The sequence below is a fragment of the Lutra lutra genome, chromosome 1 (assembly GCF_902655055.1).
Source record: "Lutra lutra chromosome 1, mLutLut1.2, whole genome shotgun sequence".
NCBI lineage: Eukaryota > Metazoa > Chordata > Mammalia > Carnivora > Mustelidae > Lutra > Lutra lutra.
Genome location: NC_062278.1, coordinates 186,767,429 through 186,777,994, shown reverse-complemented (window position 1 = coordinate 186,777,994; position 10,566 = coordinate 186,767,429).

Genomic DNA, 10,566 nt, shown 5'->3' with positions numbered 1-10,566 from the left:
GATACTGAGAGCAATAGCCACACTTAACATCTTTTTTTTTTTAAAGATTTTATTTATTTATTTGACGTACAGAGATCACAAGTAGGCAGAGAGACAGGCAGAGAGAGAGAGGAGGAAGCAGGCTCCCTGCTGAGCAGAGAGCCCGATGCGGGGCTCGATCCCAAGACCCTGAGATCATGACCTGAGCCGAAGGCAGAGGCTTAACCCTCTGAGCCACCCAGGTGTCCCCACACTTAACATCTTATCGGCCATGAACTCCTTTACTGGGATTCACTCATTAAAAGTATCACTGTAGCTACTTGGTCTTCTGAGGATGGGTCACAGGATAGGTTAAGTCTTGGAAAAACAAAAAGCAAAGGTTGTCTAAGTTGGTGCCTGGAGCCATTTCTGATACATAAGAATCAAAATATTTTACTGACTTCATAAAATATTCCAGTATCTGGAGATATTCTGTATTGTGAAATTATCCTGTATGCCATTTTTAGATTAAAAAAATTAGATATTGATATTAGGAAGAAGAAGAAGTAGGAGGGAAAGAAGAAGGAGGAGGAAGGGGGGGAGGAGGAAGAAGACGGGGGAGGAGGGAAGAAGGAGGAGGAAGGGGAAGAAGGGGGGAGAAGCGGGAAGAAGGAGGAGGAGGGAAAGGGGAAGGAGAAGGAGAATAGGGAAGAGGAGGAGTAGGAGGAGCGGGGAGGAAGAGAAGAAAGCAAGGTGACCAATGAATGGAATGGTGCAGACAGCCACTTTAGATCCAAAACTTCAAAACCATCTGATGAATCAGCAAACTGTCCTCATTGGATAAGGTTACCATAGCTGGAAACCAACCAAATCCCAAAAAATAAATGCCAAGGGATGACTTACCTGCTCTGGTCACATATGAATTTGCAGTACCAATCATTTCAAGAAATTAGGGACCCATCAAGCAAGATTCAAAAACTTTTTCCATGTTTAGCTCAATTTCTTCACTGTAATGGTATTACTACCATGATAGGATTTGACCCTTAATAGACTTTAACATTTTTTTTTAAAGATTTTTTTTTTTTTTTATTCATTTGACAGATAGAGATCACAAGTAGGCAGAGAGACAGGCAGAGAGAGAGGAGGAAGCAGGCTCCCCGCTGAGCAGAGAGCCCGACGCGGGGCTCGATCCCAGGACCCTGGGATCATGACCTGAGCCGAAGGCAGAGGCTTTAACCCACTGAGCCACCCAGGTGCCCCGACTTTAACATTTTTGAAACTCAAGTTCTCTGTCTCTTCTTTGTCTATCTTGCACTGATACTCTGCTTCTCCAAGTTCCTATCCTGTTGCCGAGAAATGCAATACCACCACCGCCACCAAAACACTCACAGCCCAACTCACCCACATGCCTGGGCTCCTGGCTATGTCTGCTGATGCTCCTTCTTCAAATATCTCCTGCTTTACTCATTTTTTTTTCTGACACACCTGCCGCATTTCCCACCTTTTTCTTCCCCACCAGCCTCTTAAGCCCCTGTATTTAATCACTGAGCTTTCCAATACTCCCTTAAATCATTTCCCCATAAAATCTGAATTTCAGAGATGCTAATGACAGTGACTATTAGTTAATATTTTTGTGCATCCCCTTGATGTTATCTCACACTATCTCCTGCGCTCTCCTTGGCGCAAATGGAATTATCTCCTCTCATCTTCACAGTACCACTGCAGTGCCTCAGTCTTGGTATCTCTTTCACAGATCAGGTAACGGAGACTCCGGGAAGTCAAGCAACTTTGTTAAGGTCATACAATTAATTGATATTTTACAAAGACATTCAAATAAAGCTTAATCAAAAATTAAAGTTGATTAGGACCACTCACTCAGAATTATTTGTTATGCACTAAAATATCCCTGAGTCAAATGCCATGATGCCAAAGATGGCTTCAGAATAATCTAGAGCAGGAGGGGGTGGGGTGTGGATGATACAAGAGTGTTTGGGAATTGATGACTTTTTGTAAGCAGATGATGAGTACGTAGCTGTCCATTGTACAATTCTTTCTATTCTCGCGTACATTTGAAACTTATCAAATAAAAAGGTGGGGTTTTTTTAACATCATCTTTTTCAGACAATCACAAATAGCCCAAGCCTCCTGATCATCACAGTCTATCAGTGTTTATAGATAATTATAAAATGTTCCATGGTGCATCCAGGCTTATAAATTACCTAATGTGGGGATCTGAGGCTAGGTACGAATGTCTCATCTTTGTCACCCAAGTTTATTTTTTTTCCTAGACCACTGGAGTATATACTGCATACTTGTCTTAATGGAAGAAACAATTACCCGGGCACTGTGTCCAACTGCAGACTGTTATCTTTTAATTAACCTGTGTAGCCTTTCTTACTTAACCTAGTTTGAAAAGTGACAGCCACTTGGGCTGTCTAAATAATGTTCACTGTTGCTCCTTTATTGGGTCTTTTCCATCAAAACAATGGTTCTCTGTATATGGTACAGCTCTGCAGACCTGGTGGTGCTTTCTTTTCTGCCACGATCCTTGTCACAGACGTCCGTACTGCAACCTGTCTTGCTAACCAGACTGCTTAGAATTGTTTCTGTATGTGAAACACAGCTTGATTTAACATGTCCTCTTCTCCCGCTGTTTCTGTATACAAGGTATCCTGAAATCTACCTTAAAACTCTCCTGCCAACTTATAATGCCCAGGGTCGTATGTGGGGCAGTGGGGTTCTTGCCTATCTCCCCAAGGGCTGGATGAAAAATACCACATTTCTGGATAGAAATTTATCAGTAGGGAATCAAATCTCTGCAAATGCATATGCCCTGGGATCCAGCAGGGAATTTATCCTAAGGAATTAATTGCACAGATGCATAAAGATGTATGTGTAAGGATCTTCAAGGTGTGGCATGTTTTCTTTAACAATAATGAGTAGGTACAAAAAGTTTAACTCTCCAACAATATGAGATTGGCTTATGGAATTACCTGCAAACATTGCAAATGGGGATGTAAATATTTTTTTTAAAGATTTTTATTTATTTATTTGACAGAGAGAGAGCACAAGCAGGCAGAGAGGCAGGCAGAGAGAGAGGAGGAAGCAGGCTCCCTGCTGAGCAGAGAGCCCAATGCGGGGCTCGATCCCAGGACCCTGAGACCACGACCTGAGCCGAAGGCAGCAGCTTAACCCACTGAGCCACCCAGGCGCCCCATGGGGATGTAAATATTTTTATGGTAGTAAGGAGGTAACATTCAGTCCTCTTAGCCAATAGCAGGTTATCCAGAAATATGCAAGGTATGAGTACATATAAAGCCTAGCAGGAAAAAAAGTTTTATCTATGTATGTGTATATGTGTGTGTGTGTGTGTGTGTGTGTGAAATTGGTGTGTTTGCGTTGGAGGGAGTGTTGGGAATATGTCATGTTCACAAATACTATGGTTTCCTTCGAGTGCTTTCTTTTCCCCTCTCTGTATTTTCATGTATTTCTCCAGTGAATGCCGTACCAACATAAGAGATTTTTAGAAAAAACGGAAATAACAGACAAAACCTATCCTGTCTAAATGTGTTTCAAGTGTTGAGATAAAAGAAAAATGGAAAAACCTGGGGAAGATGTTAAAAAAAAACTCTTTTGGGAGCATTGTTTCAATAAAGAAAAGGCTTTCAGTATTAATTATTGAGTAGAAATGATGGAAAAGGTAACAAGCAAAGGAGCAGAGAGAAGGTCAGAGTCCGTCTGCCGTTGGTAGCGATATCCTGACTTGAGGCTGTGAGCTCTGAGCTGTAGCCCCCCCAAACCAATGAGATACTAGAGGACCTTTTCTCTCCCTTTTCTGGAATGCCAGAGCTCTCTGGAATTTGTATAGTGTGCCAGGCATTATTCTCTGACCTTTACAGCAACCCCTCAAGGTAGGTCTTCCTAAAAGGTGGCCCAGGGGGGTTCAGTGCCTTGTCCAAGGTCAGAGCTGGAGCCTTGAGCTGAGAGTAGGAGCTCAGGTATGTCCTTCACCACTCAGCTTCAGGGAGTCTCCATTACCAAGAGAAGAGGGGCCCTCAAAAACCAAGAGAGAGTCATTGTCACTGTCGTGTTAGACACGAGGACAGGACCTTGGTAGCGTCTGGGTAGAATTCTCTGAAGAGGAATGGGGACAAGCTGACTTGTGCAGGGAGCAACAGAGGACTCTTTTAGGAACCAGAAGTGAGCCTTTGTGACTGTAAATTATGCAGGCTAGATGTTTACAATGAGCGGCTTAGCTTCAGGCCAATATTAACTTCCGTTCCTATTACTATCAGATTAATGGCATTTTGTTGTTTTTTCTGAATACGCTACAAATCAGGAAACCTATAATTCAGCAGTTAGTCATTAAAGTAGCAGTGAATCTGCAACAGTTATCTGAAGCTCATCTATAAAATAACACAGAAATCCAGGATTGGAGGGGTTTTTTGGTATGATAAACAGAGCATTAATAATAAGTAACCAGGATATTGTTACTAAGTGAGAAAAATGTCTAAACTGAAAAATTTGTCAGACAAGGGGCACCTGGGTGGCTCAGTGGGTTAAGCCTCTGCCTTCGGTTCAAGTCATGGTCTCAGGATCCTGGGATCGAGCCCTGCATTGGGCTCTCTGCTCAGCAGGGAGCCTGCTTCCCCCTCTTTCTCTGCCTGCCTCTCTGCCTACTTGTGATCTCTCTCTCTCTCTCTCCCTCTCCCTATGTCAAATAAATAAATAAAATCTTTTTAAAAAAATTTGTCAGACAACAGAAGAAATCAGGGCAAAGAGACAACAGAGGACTGAACAAACAGGGGAAGATTTGAATTTTAGATAATAGATCCACAGAATACATAGAAAATACAGTTGCAGAGACTTCCATTTCAAGGTTAAAGGAACTATAAGATATATAAGTATTGTGTGTGTTAGGTATATTCATGGACAAAGATGAGACAGAGTTAAAGGGAATTTAGTATTATCTCACAAATTTCAAATAGTAAAGAACTAAAAAGTCCTATTTCCTAAGGACTTCAGAGACTACATATAATTATGCATATATGCTTCTAAGTCTTCATTTTTCATTGTTCCCCATGATCTCTTGCCTTTACATTCGGCTAATATCAAGTACTGTTTTACAGCTGATCAATAAAACACAGTTTACATCAAATGACCAGAGAGTTGTCAATTTTTAAAAATCCCAGCCTCTCTTGTGAATTGCTAACTTCAAAGACATGCATTAAGATTATTAAGCAAGTAATGATTGATTTATTACATAACATTAAGAAATGTTTTCTTTGAAGCACAAATTAAAAGGTCACGGATGTCCCGGTTTTTCTTCAGGTTGATAGTTAAAATGCAGACTAGAGCAGGCTGCAGGCTGTGAAGGACACATGAAGGAGATTTGAAGTAACTCTCCTTTCCGGGCAATATTTTAATGAAATGCGTAATATTCTGCCACGGATTAATGAGGCTCTTCTCGATTTTCAAACAATGGGCAGACAACGAAGACCCAATCCCGGGAACAGATTAGTGTTGCTGTTATTTTGTGATGGTGTTTTGAAATGACCGTTGCTGTATCAACAGGGCATTATTTAACAGAATGGAAAATAAGCATTTACATCAAGTGGTTCAGTGGAGATATTCAAGAGAAAGAAAGGAAAAAAAAAAAAAGTATGTGGCAGCTGCTGTTCCTAGAAATAAAGCTGACATTTTGGGATAAAAGCAATTTGACCAGCTGAAACCTAAACGTGCTTGTACCATGTTCAGAAGTCACCCCAAATGCATGCCAACATGCTAAACACCCTTCCTAGAGCCAGCGAGCTGTGCAGTTTCTCACCCTGCTTTCGAACGCTAGAAGAAGTGACGGGTACAGATCTTTGAAGAGGACGGACTTCAGAATGAACAGAATTAATTAGCCACATGAGTTTAAGAAAAACCACACCTCGAGAGGGTGGGAAAAGCAATCTACACATGGAGATTAACTGGGAAAAATTAACTGGGATCTTCCGACTAGCCTTCAAGGCCAACCTAAGACTGTTCTCAACACCTGTGTGCCCAAAATAATCAGGAGCTATATTGCTCAGCGAGCTTGCATCGCCATACAAACAGAAGAATAGATTATCTCCTATTTTCCTGGTGCATTTCATGGAAAATGAGGATGAAATGTCAGTGTCATTCCACAGGTGGCCAATGGAAATAAGTATTTTTCCTGTCTGAGAGTCACACAAAATCAAGGAGCTTTGTGTACACTTTTGTGAATTGTAATCGTATGCTTCCTGCAGTATCTTCCCTGAGGAACATTCTTTTTAATTCTACTCCTTAAAGCTCTGGTCTTTCCTTCCCAGATTGCAAAGTTATTTTGCTTGCTATTTTAGATAACTTCTATAATTTAGTCCTGCCCCTTCCCCCTCCCCAAGAAGTCTATATGGCCAAATTGATGGGACGAAATGATAGGTTTAAAGAATAATTCATTATACTATCAAGATCTTGGCATGCCAATTGCTGAAAAGACTATTTTGAGCTGTCAGCTCTAAAGCACATATTTTTTCATTGACTGACATGCCAAGCTCTTGATGGAATAATGAATTGTTCCCATTGACATCACCATCTCACACAACCCTTGGGCTCCATGTAGCATTTTTCAGGGTGATGAATAACACTGCTGCTCTTTTCCCGGTGTGCCAAACAAGAAGGGTGAGGTCAGGTACAGGGACTTGCTGAAAAAGGAGGTGGGGGGATGACTGAGGTGAGGGTCAGGGGTCCTATAAGGGTCAGTCATGACTGTGGTACATGTCACCCTCTTCCCAACTAAAAATATACATGAGTTCATGTTTTGACATGACTGGAACAAAACACCACCTTCCAAATATTCTGCTTTCTTGCTTGGGAAGGGTGGTTTTTTTTCTGTGACTTGGAAACTATTTGTGGCTACTGCATTCAACTCAGAAACTCAACTCCTCTGACTCAGAGACAAGAAAGGCAAAAAGAATACGATTTCACTCCGATGTGGAATCTGGAAAACAGAACAAATGAATAAACAAACAAAAAGCAGAAACAGATCCATAAATACAGAGAACTCAGAGTTGCCAGGGTGGTAGTGGCGGTGGGGGGCGGCGGTTGGGCAAAATGGGTGAAGCAGGAGGGAGGTCCGGGCTTCCGGTTATGGAAGGAATGTCACGAGGATAAAGAGCACAGCACAGGGAATATGGTCGCTGATGTTATAATAGCCTGGTATGCTGACAGATAGCTACATCTCTAGCAAGCCTAGCATAATGTGGAGAGAAGCGAGATCACTGTATTGTATACCTGAAATGTAACAGTGTATGTTACGTGTGTCACATGTAACAGTGGGTGTCAATTATAATCCAATAAAAAAACTTTAAAAAAAGAAAAAAAGAAGGCTCCAGATAAAAGGCACGGAGGTACTGTCCTTAGCATGGGTCCTATACATATTCCCTAGTCCACTGTTCGCCTAGAATACACTTGTCCCCTCCTGCATCTCTAGAGTTGGGTAGTCCAACTCTACCCAGCAAACCTGCCAGGGGCTGTTCAACAAAATGCTGAGCACTGACAAAACGTCACCGTCCCCAGCAGCACTGATGCACTGGGCACCTTCCACTCACTTAAAGAGCTCCCATTCCTGTATTTAAAAGGCAAGCTTGGACCTTCATTGAGACCCATATCTAGCTTCCGTCCAGTGGTCTCCTCCACCACGCGCCCAGAGCAATGAGCATCAACAATAACACCTCCTTCTCCACTGAACAGCAGTCCATTTTATTTATTTTATCCAAAGTGCACCCTCAGCTTTGGTCCCCCCCCCCCACCGTCCTGGTAGTCATTTGCCTACTAATAATGGAAACTCGGAGCTATACTAGGATTTCCTTAAATCTCAGCCCATCCCTAAACATATCAGCAAGTGAATGAACCTTCCACTTCCTGCTCAGGACTAAGAACACTCGCATTTTTTAAAAAGACTTTAGGATGAGACCCTCCCATTGGAGCCACGGCACAGTGGGGCTGCCTTACATAACTGAACTGTGGGTTTAGGTCTGTGCATATATTTGCATAGTTCCACATACCACTTGCCATTTAATCGCAGATTTCACAGAGGAAGCACAGTTACGGGGTCCAAACTCCTCACCTCCCAGCTGGGCACGCTGAGACCAGGAGGAGGCAGGCGAGCACATGCGCTTCTGTGAGTGGCGAGACCCTCCATGGATGCTGACAAACCCACTCAGCGGGAAGCCAAGTTCTAGTCCCACAGCTCTAGTGCCTCGGCGACACCGGCGATGTTGTTTGCATCTGGTCTCCTCCTGGCCTTCTCCCTGAGATTCCCTCCCTGAATGGAGCATTCCAGGAGGGCAGACCTCAGGAGCCGGCTGCCCTGGGGCATTGCAGATGTGACAGCCACACCACCAAGGGTTGTTCTGGGGCTTAAGGAGCAAGACCCTGGCTTCCCGTGTGTCTGTGTCTTCTTCCTCCTCTTCACCTGCCTCCTCTTCCTTGTCCTCATCTCCCTCTCTTCTCCCTATTTGTTGAGGCCGCACCATGTGCCAGACATTGCGTTATCCTACGGTTCCCTGGGGGTCACCTTCTCAGGCTCCCTCCCCCTTCATCTGCAGCATCTCCCTTGGTCATGGCTGGTTCCTGCTCTTCGGGGCACTAACCGCAGTGTAACTTCAGCACCCTCCCCCATGTGGCTATCTGATTAAGATCGGTCTCCCCCATTCCCTCAGCCTTGCTTGCCCAGCACAGCGCCTTCCATGGAGAAGGACGTCACAGCAGCCTTGTCGCTGGTTCCCTCAGTAGCCTCCATTTACGGATGACAAAACAGAGGCTCCATGAGCACAGGGGGCTGGCCTACTCAGGTCATCCGGGCGGTCAGGGGCACCCGGCGCATGGCTGTGACTTTCACTGTTCAGCCACGCTGCCTCTCGTCATGGCTCTGCAAAGCCCCTCCAATTTCTCAGATTTCAGGTACCTGCACTTGCCAGATGTCATTACCCTACAGAAGACCTTCCACGGGTCTCTGGAAGTCTCAGTGGGTGAAGCAGACACTACCCACAGGCTACTGTGGGTTCTCGTCCCAGAGACAACAGGAGAACCAAGTCAGTCCCAAACCTGCTGTAACGTCTTACCCCCGTGGGTGAGCACTTGGAACAGGAGCTGTCCGCTAGGAACCAACTAGTCAAGACCTTGTCCAGGATTCCCGGCCGGTGGGTGCTTTGGACTTCCACCTAGAAAGCAGACTTTTCAATGCTGATAGTGCGAGAAAGAGGAGGGGGACAAGGGGGAGGAGAACTGGAAGGAGAAAAAAAAAAAAAAAGGCAAAAGCAGAACACATCATTCCCAGCTGTTGGTCCTCTTCACGAGTTTAAAAGCAAAGCTACAAAGGAACGGCCCCTTTTCCCGAGTATTACTTGTACTCCCTTGTCCTCTGGATTTATTGCTTGTACCCAGTAGCGGCCACCATAAAACTCTTCTTTGCAACAGACCACTATTTGAATTGCAAAAGCAAGACCATCCAAGAACATACAATCTAGTAAAAAGTAAAAGGATGGTATTACAAAGCGATTTCCGAGGGGCGATTTGTTTGCATAGCGATACCAGTGGTCCGTCTCTGCTCTGCTTTGGTTTGGTGATGGTGCTTTGAGACGTTCCATCAGCACAGCGTGCTTTTCATTTTCCAGAAAAGCAGATGGGGTGACATCCTTGTAAGCCAGAGGAGGAAATAACCCTGGTCCCATAGACACTTCTAAAAGCAACTTGTGTAAATTCTCTCCCTGAAGTGGTTGAAGATCCCCACATTTTGGAAAAATTATCCGTAGACAAAGACATTTCTCTAGAGGATTTACATTCTTCTATCAGCATAGAATGGCCCCTGCCCTGAGTCAACACTTTCTTGCCGTTCTCCCCATTTTCCACCTGCCCCACATTGGAAGAGTTGTGATGTGTGCTTCTTACCTGAAGGTTTTCCTCTTTGTGCTTCCTGCTGCCTCCTTTCCAGCCAGCTTTTCAGTTAATCCTGGCCTCTCCCTGTCTCTCCTCGGTCTGTTCACGATGCGTCTAGTACTCCCCTCGTGGGACTCTGGTCCCTGCTCTCTTTCCACCCCCACACCACACTGCAGCTTCGTCTTCTGCTTGCTGATTCCTAACCCCTGCCTCCTCTCACACTGGTCTGATTTCTCCAGCACCTTGGTTTAACACTCGGCCCAGCCTAGCTTCCCACCTAAAGCAGTAGGCACTTCAACAGACTTGTGTCCTTGCCATTTACTTTTCAGATAATTTCTGGAAACTACGATTGCTCTTTCCCGGCATCCTGTAGACTGAATGACCTCAATGTGAGAGGCATCACTGGGTCAGGGTAGCTGGACGGTGTTAAACTTGGAGTAGGAAGACCTGGGTCCAAGTCCTTCAACTTCTGCTAGCTTCCATCTCCGGGGCGGAGGGTGGGGAGAACCACAGCTGGAGGGCGGGCACGGCTGTATCCGAGAGGTTCTTTCAGACCTCCGGGAACTGATCATCCAGTTCATGACCTGAATGGACAGGTGGCCTCGTGGGTGACTGGAAAGTGGCTCATAATGGAACTTGATTCGAGAGAGGAACCGGTAGCTCAGA